This window comes from Nelumbo nucifera, chromosome 1 (assembly GCF_055504915.1).
Source record: "Nelumbo nucifera cultivar China Antique chromosome 1, China Antique-T2T, whole genome shotgun sequence".
Lineage (NCBI taxonomy): Eukaryota > Viridiplantae > Streptophyta > Magnoliopsida > Proteales > Nelumbonaceae > Nelumbo > Nelumbo nucifera.
The window spans coordinates 134,519,211-134,532,712 of NC_142649.1; positions in this window are offsets into that span (position 1 = coordinate 134,519,211).

Genomic DNA, 13,502 nt, shown 5'->3' on the forward strand with positions numbered 1-13,502 from the left:
GCCGCCCTATTATAGCATTGCATGGGGAGGGGTCGCGACCACCAGGAAATCATGGTTGAGTCTGACTGCACAAGGCCATGTGCCGACTTCCACAGGTACTGTTATTTTTCCGAGGGGCCTGACTTCCTCTCCGCTGAAACCCACCAGGGGAGTGTTCGCGGGCTTCAGTTTGCTCCTCTGTAACTGTAGCTGGTCAAATGCTGATTTAAAGAGGATGTCCGCCGAGCTACCCGAATCTACGAGTATGCGTCTGACCTCGAAGTCGTTGATCCTTAGTTTAATGACAAGCACATCATCGTTGGGGTAGCGGACTCCTCGCACGTCGTCCTCCGCGAAGAAGATTGGTTCTTCGGTCTTTGGTCTCTTTGGAGGGTTCCGCTCCTCGAGGGCTGCTTCGCGAACTGAAGTCCGGGCTGCTGCCGAGGTACACCCTGCTACCACCGAACCTCCCACAATTACGTGGATGGTTCCCCAAATTGGCCTCTCCACCGGAGGCTATCGTTGCAATGGTTTGGCAGGTCTGCTGCTAGATTCGGGGGCATCCTTTTCGTGCTCCCCTGCCCGATCTGCCTTATTGTTATTATTATTGTGCTGTACAAAGTTTCTCAAGTATCCGCGACGGATGAGCCCCTCTATCTCGTCCCGGAGATTATTACACTGCTCGGTGCCGTGACCATGGTCCCTATGGAAACTACAATACAAATTCTTATTTCTTTCGTTCGGATTTCCCTTTAGGTGAGGTGGCCACTTCACGTATGGGGCATCCTTAATCGTCATTAAGATCTCGGTCCGCCTTGTGTTTAGTGGCGTGTAATCCATCCAAACTGCTAGGGGAGCTCGGAACGACTAGTTTGGCTTCGGCTCTTGGGCTGGGTTTTTCCGGTAAACTGGGTTAGAGGGCTCGCCTTCCCTCTTTCTTTTCTCATTTCCGCTCTCGGTTCGTTGGTTGATTTCTTCCTCTGTCCTCATGAACTTGTCCGCGAGCTTGAGGAATTCGGCCACGGTTGTGGGCTGGTTAGCTACCATGTGCCATTTGAATTCTTTGTGCGTTAACCCTCTTTTTGCCGCCGCGAGATGCACCGCGGGGTTTAACCGCGGTATCTGCAAGCATGCTTCATTGAATCGCTTGATGTAGCCCCGTATGGATTCTCCTTCCCTTTGGACTACTCCGAAGATGCTTTCCTCTGCTCTGGGGCACCGTTTGCTGGTGACAAAATGTGCGGTGAAGATCTGCACGAACTGAGCCCAGCACTTTATCGACCCGGGGGCCAGGTTCCTGTACCAAGTGCGGGCTACCCCCCTAAGGGTGGTGGTGAAGGCCACGCACATGCATGATTCGCTGGCCCTGGCGAGGTGCATTTGGGATTGGAAGGCGTCAATGTGGTCGTTGGGGTCGAAGGACCCGTCATACTTGTCCAGAGGTGGGAGCTTGAAATCTCTGGGCAATGGGACCGCCAAGAGTTCTGATGCGAGGGGGGAAGGAACTGAGAGAATCGGGGCAACTCCTACCTCGTCCGAGCTCATCTCTTCTTTGCCTCTGAGCTCTGACAGGACACGGGTGGCGGTTCGGTGACTTCGCCGGCGCCTTCGCTGTTGAGTGGGCCTTGTACTGGCGCTGCTGGCCTCCGTGTTGCCGAGCTCGATGGGCCCGAAATGTTGGTAGTCTGTTGCTGTCAGTGCGCCGAATCAGTTTCCCGTGAGTGGGAACTTGGGCTTGGAGCGCCGAGGTGCCGACCTCGCGGGCGAGGTTCCCGACCCGCCTGCGAGCGGCGAGGCGGGGATGACTTTTTTCTCTCTTCGGCCTGGGGACGAGGCCTGGCTGTTAGGGGGGTTCTGGGGCCTGGAGGCCTTTCCTTGGTGGGGGCGCCCATCCTGCGGGGAGGCCTTGACCGGCCTCGGAGCAGGGTGGCGAGGTGGAAGTAGTGATTGGTTTAGTGGCAGTTGGAGGAACTGCTATTGATAGTGATACTGGGAGATGTTGTGCAGCACTTGGTGCTGGTGAAGCTGGTGTTGCTGGAACTGTTGCATTTGGGCTTGCATTGCCCCATGCATTGCATCAGGTCGTCCAACCGGTTTTGGCTGGCTGCCAGGGGGACGGCAGTCGGTTCAGTAAAGGTTGTCTCAATAGGGGGAGGAAAGGGGATGCTTGTGGCAGGAAGGTTTACAGGCGCCACTGCTTGTGGCGCATTCAAACTGGGATTCCATCCACCGAAAGGGGGATGGCGAACTGTCCAACGCATACCACGGGAACTTGAAGCTGTTCCCCGGTGGTGTTTGTCTCTGTTCCGCGTCTGGCGTTGCTGGAAGAGGCCATGAGTGTTGGGTTTTTTGAAGAAGAAAAGGGGGTATGAGAGTTTGGAGGAAGGCTTTTTAAAGCGTTCCCACAGACGGCGCCAATTGATGATGCGCAATCCGGCCGGTCTTAGCTATCAACGATCTTGCCTCTGAACCGAGTAACAGAGAACCTGAAACGGAGGAGATGAGGAAGCTCCGGGGAGGGCCCGGTGTAAAGGCTCTGAAGCTTAAGTTAGAATCTTTCAAAGGCAAGATAAACCAGATAGCGCAAAGTTTGCATACCTCCTCTTTGGGGGTGGAGAGCCTTTTATAACCACCTCGTGCACTCACTCCTAGACTCCTGTCAGGTCGGGAATGAGTATTTCCATGCTTCTACCAGTTCAGGCGTCATCGCCTCTGCTGGGGCAGAACCGTCACTGCTCCTTTTGTCAGAGCCGTCTCAGTAACTGGAGGTAGTGGTGACAGGTGACGGTGGCAGGTGACCGTTGGAAATGCGGCCATCAAGCGTCAGATCCCAAGTCAGTCAGGTGCGCTGCCCCTGGATACGGACTCCTTCGGTGTCAGGTACGGCATGGTCCGTCCAGTTCAATGCTCCAGAAGTGAAGTGCCTGGAGCGGTGCGTGAGGCAAAGTCTCGAGTTCGGATAAGGGGAGGCCCCGAACTGTCGTAAGACGGGCCAGTTCGGGTCTCTGCTTTGTGTGACTCGGGGTCAAAAGGGAGAGTTCGGGCTCCTCGTAGGGAGTCCGATCACTAAGTAGGGAGCTCGGGCACCTTGCAGAGAGTTCGACCACTAAGTAGGGAGCTCGGGCTAAGTAGGGAGTTCGGGCCTCTTGCTAGGGAGTTTGAACTCTAAGTAGGGAGTTCGGGCCTACTGGTCCCTTCCCTTTGGTGTTTGTACCCTCGGTATGCTGTCTTGAGTGCCGAGCTACTTGCCTTTTTTGCCACGTGCCGTGATTTGCGAGGTCGGGCCAAATCTTCCTTCATCACCTTCCTTTTGTTAACCTCTTTTGTTTTATAACTCGTGCTTCTCAACGAGGTGAACTCGAGTACAGCCCCGAAATTGAGAGGACCACCTGTCGTTTAAGGAAGGAGGCAAAACAAAGGAAGGATTGTTCACCTAAAAGGGTGAACTCAGATTGCGATTTACCTGCTTGTGATCTACCCATCTTCGAAGAAGAAGAAAGAATGGCTGGCAAAGAGAGGACATTAAGGGAGTTGGCTGCACCGATTATGAACCAACAACCCTTATGCATAACGTATCCCACTCTTGAGGTAGCCTTTGAACTCAAATCTGGTTTGATTCAACTATTGCCTATATTTCATGGTTTTCCAGGTGAGGACCCTCATAAGCATCTAAAGGAATTCCATGTTGTCTGTTCGAGCATGAAGCCCCAAGGTATGACGGAGGACCAGGTAAAACTCATAGCCTTTCCATTTACTTTAAGAGATAAAGCAAAGGATTGGTTGTATATTCTTCCTCCCGGTTTAATACGCACATGGGATGAGATGAATAGGATATTTTTAGATAAATATTTTCCTGCATCCCGGACTGCAAATATAAGAAAAGAAATATGTGGAGTTCGGCAGTTTGGTGGTGAGACACTATATGAATATTGGGAAAGGTTTAAATGACTGGTTGCTAGCTGTCCACACCACCAAATACCCGAACAATTGTTAATCCAATACTTCTATGAAGGGCTACAGCCCATGGATAGAAGTATGGTCGATGCAGCTAGTGGAGGAGCCTTAGTGAACAAGACACCCAAAGCAGCCGGGGAATTAATTTCCAACATGGCCGAAAATTCATAGCTGTTCGGTGCAAGGATAGACGATACCATAAGACGGGTTAATGAGGTAAGCCATGTAAATTTAGAAAATCAGATTTCTTACTTAACTGCCTTGGTTAGGCAACTCGCTGTAGGACAATTACAAACTGTCCGGGGTGTGGTATCTGTTTGATCCCTGGTCATCCTACGGACATGTGTCCATCACTACAGGATGGATCGATACAGCAAGTAAGTGCCGTAAGAGGATTCCTGGGGCAGCCCCAACGAAATTATGGCCCCTACTCCAATTACTACAATCTAGGGTGGAGGGATCATCCAAATCTAAGCTACGGGAACCAAGGAGGACAACAGAGATATCAGCCCCAATATTTCAATCGACAGCCCCAATATTCTGCACCTATCACAGCGCAAAGTCAACCCTCAAGTTCAGGTATGTCATTAGAGGAAATCGTTAAGGCTCTTACTACTAACACTCAGCAATTTTAGCAGGAAACAAGAGCCAGCATTTAGAATTTGGGGAACCAAATCAGCCAACTTGCCACTTCCATTAGCAAGTTGGAGGCGTAGAGCTCCGGGAAACTACCATCACAAACAGTAGTCAACCCCAAGGAGAATGTAAGTGCAGTGGTGCTGAGAAACAGGAAGGAACTGCAGCTAGAACCTACCTCACCAAGGAAGGGGGATAAAGGACAGGAAGAAAAGGAGGTACAGGACTCAAAACAAGAGCCCCATTAAGGTAAGAGTTGGAGAGAACGTTTCAGCCGTGATCAAGAGGACCTTACCAGAAAAACATGTTGATCCAGGTATGTTCACCCTATCTTGTGTGATTGGCAATAAGCAAATCGAGCATGCCATGCTAGACTTAGGTGCATCTATCAATGTCATGCCATACTCGATTTACTATGCTTTGAGATTAGGTCTTTTAAAGGAAGCTAGAGTTGTTATCCAACTAGTTGATTGTTCTAACGCCTATCCAGAAGGGATTGTTGAGAATGTATTGGTGCAGGTTAACGATTTAATTTTTCCAGCTGATTTTTACATTCTGAAGATGGAGGAGGACACGATCACAAGTTTTGCCCCACTTCTATTAGGCAGGCCATTCATGAAAACGGCCAAGACCAAAATACATGTGGATGAGGGTACCCTCTCCGTCGAGTTTGACGGGGAGACTGTTAAATTTAATATTTTTGAAGCTATGAAGTACCCAAATGAAGACCATTCGATCTATTCGATTGACACTATTGATCCAACCATGTAGGAAATTTTTGAAAAATATATGAATGGGGAGCTAGAATCGAGTGCACAATTGGATACGAAGGCCCCTATTTCATATTTGAACCCGCCCATGATGGATGGAAGGGGAGCACACCGAAAGCTGCATCCACGAGAATTAGAGAATCCGATTCAGGGTTATTAAAAATAGGGAAGTTTGCTTTTCTTTTTTTTTCTCTTTTTTTTTTGTTTTTACATTCCTAGTTTAGTTTTTCTGCCCTTTCTTTGCATTTAACCTCACATTGGGGACAATGTAAGTTTTAAGTGTGGGGGAGGAAGATTTAGGTTAGAATTTAGGTTGCATTCTAAAATTTGATTTAGGTCGTGTTTTTTTGCATTTGCTAAAAAAAAAGGAAAAAAAACCGCAACTCTTTTGCAATCAATTGAAGCAATGTTGTAGGAAAATTCTTGTGAACCTAGTAAATAAATATGATCAAGGAGTACATGATTTATCTGAAGCCATTTTCCAGTTAATCTAGTCCTAAATTCAGGTTTAAGTAAATAGGGTAAATACTTCACCATTGCCACAATTGGTAGGATGGAGCATAAAATGCACGTATCGGTCAATTAATTCGATGGTAGGATGGAGCATAAAATGCACCTACAGCCAAGTCATCTGATAGTAGAACGGAGCATAAAATGCACCTACTAGCTAGTAAATCAAACAGTAGGATGGAGCATAAAATGCACCTACTGACCAAGTAATCCAAAAGTGAGATGGAGCATAAAATGCACTCACTTCTTCAAAGGAAAGAAAAAGAAAATAAAAAGAGAGAGAAGATAAAAAGGTTTTCCCTGATTTACTACCTGGTTTGCAGTAACAGAAATTGGATTGACTGATGAATGAGTCGTGTATGACTTGGTTGTGTTGATTTAATGGTTCGCAATAGTTAACCTAGAATATTTGTGGAGAAAGATGAAGGAGAGTTGAGTTTAAAAATCGATAGGGTAGTTAGTTTGTTTTTGTTTGAATTTTTCTTGCCCGAGGACGGGCAAGGTTTAAGTGTGGGGGGATTTGATGAGACTAAAAAGAACCCTATTTTTGTCCCCTAATTTTCATCTTTTTACATTCCTTTAGCACTTAAATGGTCTCGTTACTCTTGTATTTCGATACAGGGCAATAAAGAAGGCAAATGGAAGAAAACAGGGCAAATCGGGTGATTTTGCACAGTTTCGGTGATATTCAGTAATATGGGCATAACTCTCAATTATAGACTCCGAATTGGATAATTCAAGAAGCATTAGAAAGATGAAAGGAAGGCCCACAACTTTTATGTTTTGGGTTTTGATAGATTCGGTCCAAATCGAATACGAAAATAGGCCCGAAGTTGGAGCAAGTTCGTAGCCTCCCATTTCACAGCTGAAGCCCAACTCGCAGAAAAGCCTTGTAGCAGCCCAAGTTCTTAAAGCAGCCCAACTCAAATTCAAGAGCCAAGAGCCCCAATTTCGAATGTAACCTCCAGAAAGAGAGTCTTATTAGATTTAAATTCTTGAATGTAATCCTATCAAGATAAGAATATTGGATTAGATCACTAGATAAGAGATATGATAGGATTAGTTTAAAACAGATTAGGACTTTCCAATTTGAAGTTAATCTCCTAAAAGGAGTTGGAAAACAGCCCTCTCCCTCTGCTATATAAAGAAGGGGGCGGACCAGCTCTAGCATCACTCACTCCAAGATCCAAGAGATCACCAAGCAACTCAAGAAACTCAAGAGAGCGATTCGGCCATGGAGAAGCAGAGCATGGAGGTTTCGCAGATCATGAGCAGCTAAGCTTTTTTTTTTTCTGGTTCAAGGGGGGAGGTTCAATTGTGCCATTGTGAGGTTCTGTAGTTAATTTATTTTCTTGCTTTTTAATTCAAGTATTCATTGGTTATTGTGCACATTTTTATTGGATGTTAATGTTAATTAGTCTGACAAACTGAATTAATGTCGATTTCCTACTGCTCTCCATGATTTCGATGATCCGTAATTGTCACGAATAGTGGTACAAGTAGCAATTAGGTTAATATCTTTCTGGGTCAATTGTTCGTGACAGCCTTTGACCAATGTATTGACATGTTTTAACCTAAAGGGAATCGATGGAATAAGATTCAATAATTGCAGCTATCTCAATTATTGTTATTTTGGTTTAATTGTTTTCACAAAGCTAAATGCTATCATTAATTAATATAGAGCGCTATCGTACCCAGTTGATTAAAGATAAGTGTTGATCGAATGCTGGGTTTGGTCAACTGACTTAGGAAAACACAAGGTTTATTATGGCTATCCTAATAAATCTAAGGTTAAATGCTTGAATCGCAAGAATGCTGAAATTTACCTAGGATTGATGACCAATAGATTCAACCCGAACCCTTGAACTAGAATTCGGTAAGACTGATTTTCTCTTGTTTGTTTAGTTGCTTTCTTATTCTTTTAATTTTAGTTATTAAATTTTTCCACTCAATTATACTATCCATTCGGCTAAGAGATTATTGTTTAGCTGCCTGTGGGATTCGACCTAGTACCACTTTTACTACAAATATTTTATTGTGGGACTAGTACTAATTTTTTCGACAAACCCGTCAGATATACATATATATATATATATATTATGGTTTCAAAATGTTTGCAAAATGTTTTAATTCACGGGATCCATGTGAGTAGAGAGTGTAGCACTGTACCTTGCAGTCAAGGGAGATGTCCTCTCTTGTCAGGCAGTGTTTGATCATTATGGGATGTGAGGTTAAGTGTAAAACCATTGAGGGTAATACTTGATGGGCTAATCTTGCATCTGCTCATAGTCCTTGGGTTTTTATAAGGTCGCTTGGCCCAAGGACCATTTAGTGTAAATGTTGGGCCCATTAAGACCCCATGGTGATGGACTCAGGGGTTCACTGCCTCCTACAGTGAATTCGGCCAGGCCTTGTAACAGAGGCTGGGCTGAACCTATGTGGCTGATGTATAGATCAATGTTTGGGTCGCACGCCATACAAGGATACCCAATTGGGCAGCAATTTGGAGGATAAGAGAGCACATGGACTTAATGGGCCTAAAACCCAATTCGAACTGGTTTAATATGATTAATTAAAGAAGGGGCAGTTCTGGGATTTAGATCAGCAGATAAGATAAGGAGTTATCCCTATCCACTCAGAGAGTCCAGATCCAAATAAAGATTTGGATTAGGAAACTCCTAATAAGATTAGGAGGGTTGATCTTTATGTGCAGATAAGATAAGGGATTATCCTTATCTCTTAAAGAGAGTCCAGATCCAAATATAAGATTTGGATTAGGAAACTCCTAATGGGATTAGGAGAACCTCTTTTTAAGGCTATAAATAGAGGAGGAAGGTGAACCCCATTTCATCATTCAAGATTACATATTCAAGAGAGAAGACAGCTCCAATTGGACTAACGCCATCTTCTGCTCTTGCCTTCTCCTATTGTTGCCGCCATTGCCAGTTCGATCTCTACCTGTAGAAGCGATAAAAAAAGGTTCTTGATATTAGTTTTTGGAGAAAAACTGATCTGAAGTTGTGTTCACTCGCCCTCCATCAGATTCTTGGTGAAGAATCATGTTCTTGCTGAAGGACCACCCTGCTAATTCTACTCCACCTTACACTGTGTCATTTTCAGTGGGAGCAGTCTTTGGAGATCTCTTTGGGCGTGAACACCTTCATTGGGAGTTACTACTACTCTGTATTAGGTATTTCCCTCTCCTACCTTTTGGTTTCAGATCTGATCTAGTTTATGGTTCAAGATTGATTTTTGAAAATGCACTTTTCTAAAATAGGGAATATGATTCTCACATGGGAGAGAGATAAATTTTTGAAATTTCGCCCAACCTATCTACATGGTTCGACCATCCATATGATGGATCTCTCATCCCTTCACAGCTCGCAATAAGTATACTGACTTAAGCATCGGAGCGACCTCACTGGGCTAGTCACCCCGGGTTCTCTGATCGTCATCTTGTAGATCAACTTAGTCCGTCGTCTGACTGGAAGCCAGGTCACCTCCAGCAGGGAGGAATTAGATCGCGCTACTACTTAAGTAAAAATACAACCACTTTTATGGTATCGGTTGATTTGCTACAACTTACAAGTTTTTCTTTGGACTCATTTTATTGGATCGATAGGTGTATATCCATATTTGTTCTAATTACAAATGATTGAATTCGGGTCACTTTTAATGGGACCAAATTCGAACAAACTGATACTATTTACAGTCCTAGTTCAACTTTGACTAGCCACCCATCTATTTTGGGTCTAGCTGGTCTATCTTCGAACCCAACTACAATTGGCCGGGGCCGGCCCAAGCCGACTTAGTAATAAAATTTAGCTTTGGAGAAAACCTAAATTAATGAACTAGAACCCATCCATCTCCATCAAAACCAGAGTCGTCTTGTCTCACACTACTTACGTTGGCCTAATGGACTTCATTAATTTGAATAACCCGAAAAGAAAAGAGAAGAATAGAAGGAAAAATCTCGCAAGGATTCCTATCAAGGTTGTGTCGTCCAAACAAATCTTCCTCGTTAAGAAAGTTAACAGTCTAATTTGAATAACCCAGAACCCCTCGTGTGACTTCCACTTGATTCCATTTTTTTTCTTTAATTATAGCCATGGCTGAAGGAATGACAAGCTCGTTAACGGTGCATGCATGAAATAATGCGCCTAAGACGGGGCACGGACCCACACCAGAAATTAAACAAAGCAAGAAAATTTTCTCTTCCTTAATATATATTAAGTAGTGTGGGTGATAAGTATAAATAGGCTGTGTTTGGCTAGAAAAAGAAATAAATTATAAAAGTGAAATGGGGACGTGTTGTACTTAGATTTGTCACTTACTTCGATATTCGTTGCTTCTTCCCTACTCCTTTGTTGGTCACTCCCTCCCTCAACTTTAGTCGTGCAATCAATGGTATATTAGGTTTTTCTTTTGGTTTGGGTATTTTGGGCTCCATCAATCACGTTGGGCTGTACGTATTCTCAAATGGACCGGGCCCACTTGGTCCTCATGCGCCACCACCCAAAAAACAAAGGATTCGAGAAGAAATATCGACGTGCAAACGTCTTGTTTATTTATTTATTGGATTGATTTATTCACTTGTTCATTTCTAATTGGAGACATGTAGGGCCCCACGGTCTCTGAGTTCCATCATGGAGTCTCAGCCCCCCCCACCCACACCCACTCTCCCTTTCAGTACGATACATATGACCCATGATCAGATTGATGGGTATGGACTATGGACCCAGGGTGGCAGGTCGGGTTGGGTCAAATCTGTGTGGGGATGGAAAGCAAGACATCCAATTGAAGCCTGGGCTGGATTTTTAGTGATGGAGATTTGAGACATTTCTAGGTAACCCTGCCCAACCTAGCTAGACTTAGACAGACACTTCTCTTTTTTCTATTAGGAGGAACTGTCCCTGAGGTGGGAGGTGGGTTGGGTCCGGTCTCGTTAATGGGTGATGAATATATAGGCTTCTCTAACTACCACTTGCTCCAATTCCAATAATGGCTACAGGTCAGTGTGTTCTAGAGAAAACTGTACCTGACCACCATGGACAGACATGAACTTATAGCCACCAATTGTAGGGTAAATAACCCGGACGGGTGCCCCGGATCCACTAAACCAAATTAGTTAAGTAATAAGTACTAGTCTAGTGAAGTGGTTGAATAAGTGCACAGATCGTGTGGTGTAGGTCTGGTCAATCAAATGGTGGACGGGCACACACGTCAGAACTCAGAAGCCAGTGCTTTTTTTTTTTTCTTTTCTGATGGAGGGTTCAGCAGCCGTTCAGTTTGACTGACAATATCAAATCGTAATGTGGAAAGAGGCTAATCAAATAATCCTTACCTATACGTAGAGTTTTCTTTTAACTCCTCTAATAGGGTGGCGGGTCGGATCCAACCCAATAATATAATGACCAATTAAATGGAATCTAATTAGGGCTGCAAATGATCGAACTTCGGTTTGGGGACATTTTAAAATACTGTAATTATAATTCTATATATATTAATATTAATATATAATAAAAATGTATATATTTTATATGTAATGGATCAGATTTCACATATATCCAAATCCGGCTTTAATCATATTGGATTCAAATCGAATCACATCCTATTCATTTGTAGCCCCAAAATTCCTAATTTCTTTCTTTGCTTTGTTTTCATATGGTAAGCCTCAGTCAGTCTCATTGTCATTGATTTGTTACTTTTCTTTTACGGCCGAAGCAACGAAATTTTGTATGTACGTGGAAATAACCGAAATTTGGATTTAAACTTTAAAGCCTTGATTTTAGGCCTGAAGCCCAACGATTCACGGTCCGGGCCGGGGCCCACCATCACCGTCCACGAGGAACAAAGTGTGGTAATTCCGGGTGGACAGCGATGGCGGGGCCCATAACACCCTATGTCATTTGTTCCATATTATTATTCATTCATGATTTTAATTCATAGTAATAGTGAAAAACAGGGGGAAGCATCAAAATCCTCCAATTTTAAAATTTGAAGCAGAAGACCGGGTGACTGGGGTCTGGGGGAGAGGTGGGGGCCACGGCCCACGGCTAGCCTCGAAGAATCGTTGTCAATCAGAATCAGTAGTGGACCGATGTGGAGCCCACTACCACGATGCAGCGACACGTGGTCCCCATATCAGATCTTTCACGTTTCTTCTTCATCAATCATCACAAATCACAATAATAAATGAAAATCACCTCCCATTTAATTTTGGCTGCCGCTCACCTGGAACAGGAACAGGATTGATTACACTACAGGAAAGAAATTGGCAAGAGTTAATTGATTAATTAATTAATTACAATCAGTCAAAGGAGGAGTCAGAAGTTTCTGGTGGGCCGTCGCTGTATTGCTGTGTTTTCACTCAGATTATTCGTTTTTCAAAGTGAAACATTCAAAGAAATGATGCCGCAGCCGTGCAGGTGACGGGCTACAGGTCTTGATGAAAAATAGTAATTAACATTAATCTTGATTATTTGACATAGTGGTCGTTTGGAAGTGCTTATTGGTTAAATAAGCGTTTCATGAAAAAGCACTTATTTCAAATGGGATAATATAGGTATTTTGAAAATTAGGTAGTGGGGTAAGACTTGTCGGAAACGCAATAAGCATTTTTTTTTTAAAACGTGAAAAAAAAAGAGTTTATTCAAAACGGGTTTATTTCCTGTAAAAAGGACTTATTTGAACTTATTTCCTGAATACATATAAATTCTTATTGGTGTGGTTATGGGTGTCAATGGACCGGTTTTGGATTGGACCCCATTCAGTCCAAAATCAATTTGGATAGATTGGACCGACCAACAAGACATATTGGATTGGACTAATCCGGTCCAAAATATTTATTAGATTGGATTGGACCTGACCCGTCTCGTAATAAATTTATATTGAATTTAGTTGGATTTAACTAATATCTGATCCATTGATATAAAATAAGAATATATATGTCAATGGACTGAATTTGGGTTGAAACTAATCCAAATCAAAATGAATATGAATAGATTGTACGATCCAGACATTGAATTGGACTGGTCCAAATTAATCCAAAACATTTATTGGATTGGATTGGACCTAACCCATTTATAATGGATTCAAATTGGACTGAATCGGATTAAACCAAATCCAGTCTAATTAACACCACTAGGTGTGGTCCTCGCCTAAAATAAGTGTTTTTTTTTTCTGATAAATGCTTAAAAATAAACGCTCTCAAGTCTCAAACGGGGTATTAGTGTTAAGCTATGGTCGTTTTCTGAAAGTGGAAGCGGTCCACGTTGAGTGCGCCTTCAACGACAAGGAGGAATATATAGAATGTGGTGGAAATTGGACTTGAGAGAACAGGCCATTACCACTTTTTAAGTTTTACCTAACCGACCGACCGACCGACCTTGGAGTCTTCAGTCTCGGACTGACTTTTCATTCCTCTGTTCCCTGAATCTGAATGTGTTTAAAATAAATTAATTAGATTAATTAATCTTTGCTAATTTGTTTATAATACCCAGCTAGACCAACAACGGAATTTCACACTCGGCACCTGTGTTTTTTTTTTTTTTTCTAATGTATGGACATTGATTCTCCAAGTGAAATTTGTGAATGGTTAGCCAGCTGGGTCGCAGTTTGGTCCAATTTAGGGGTCAAGATGACAAGATCCTG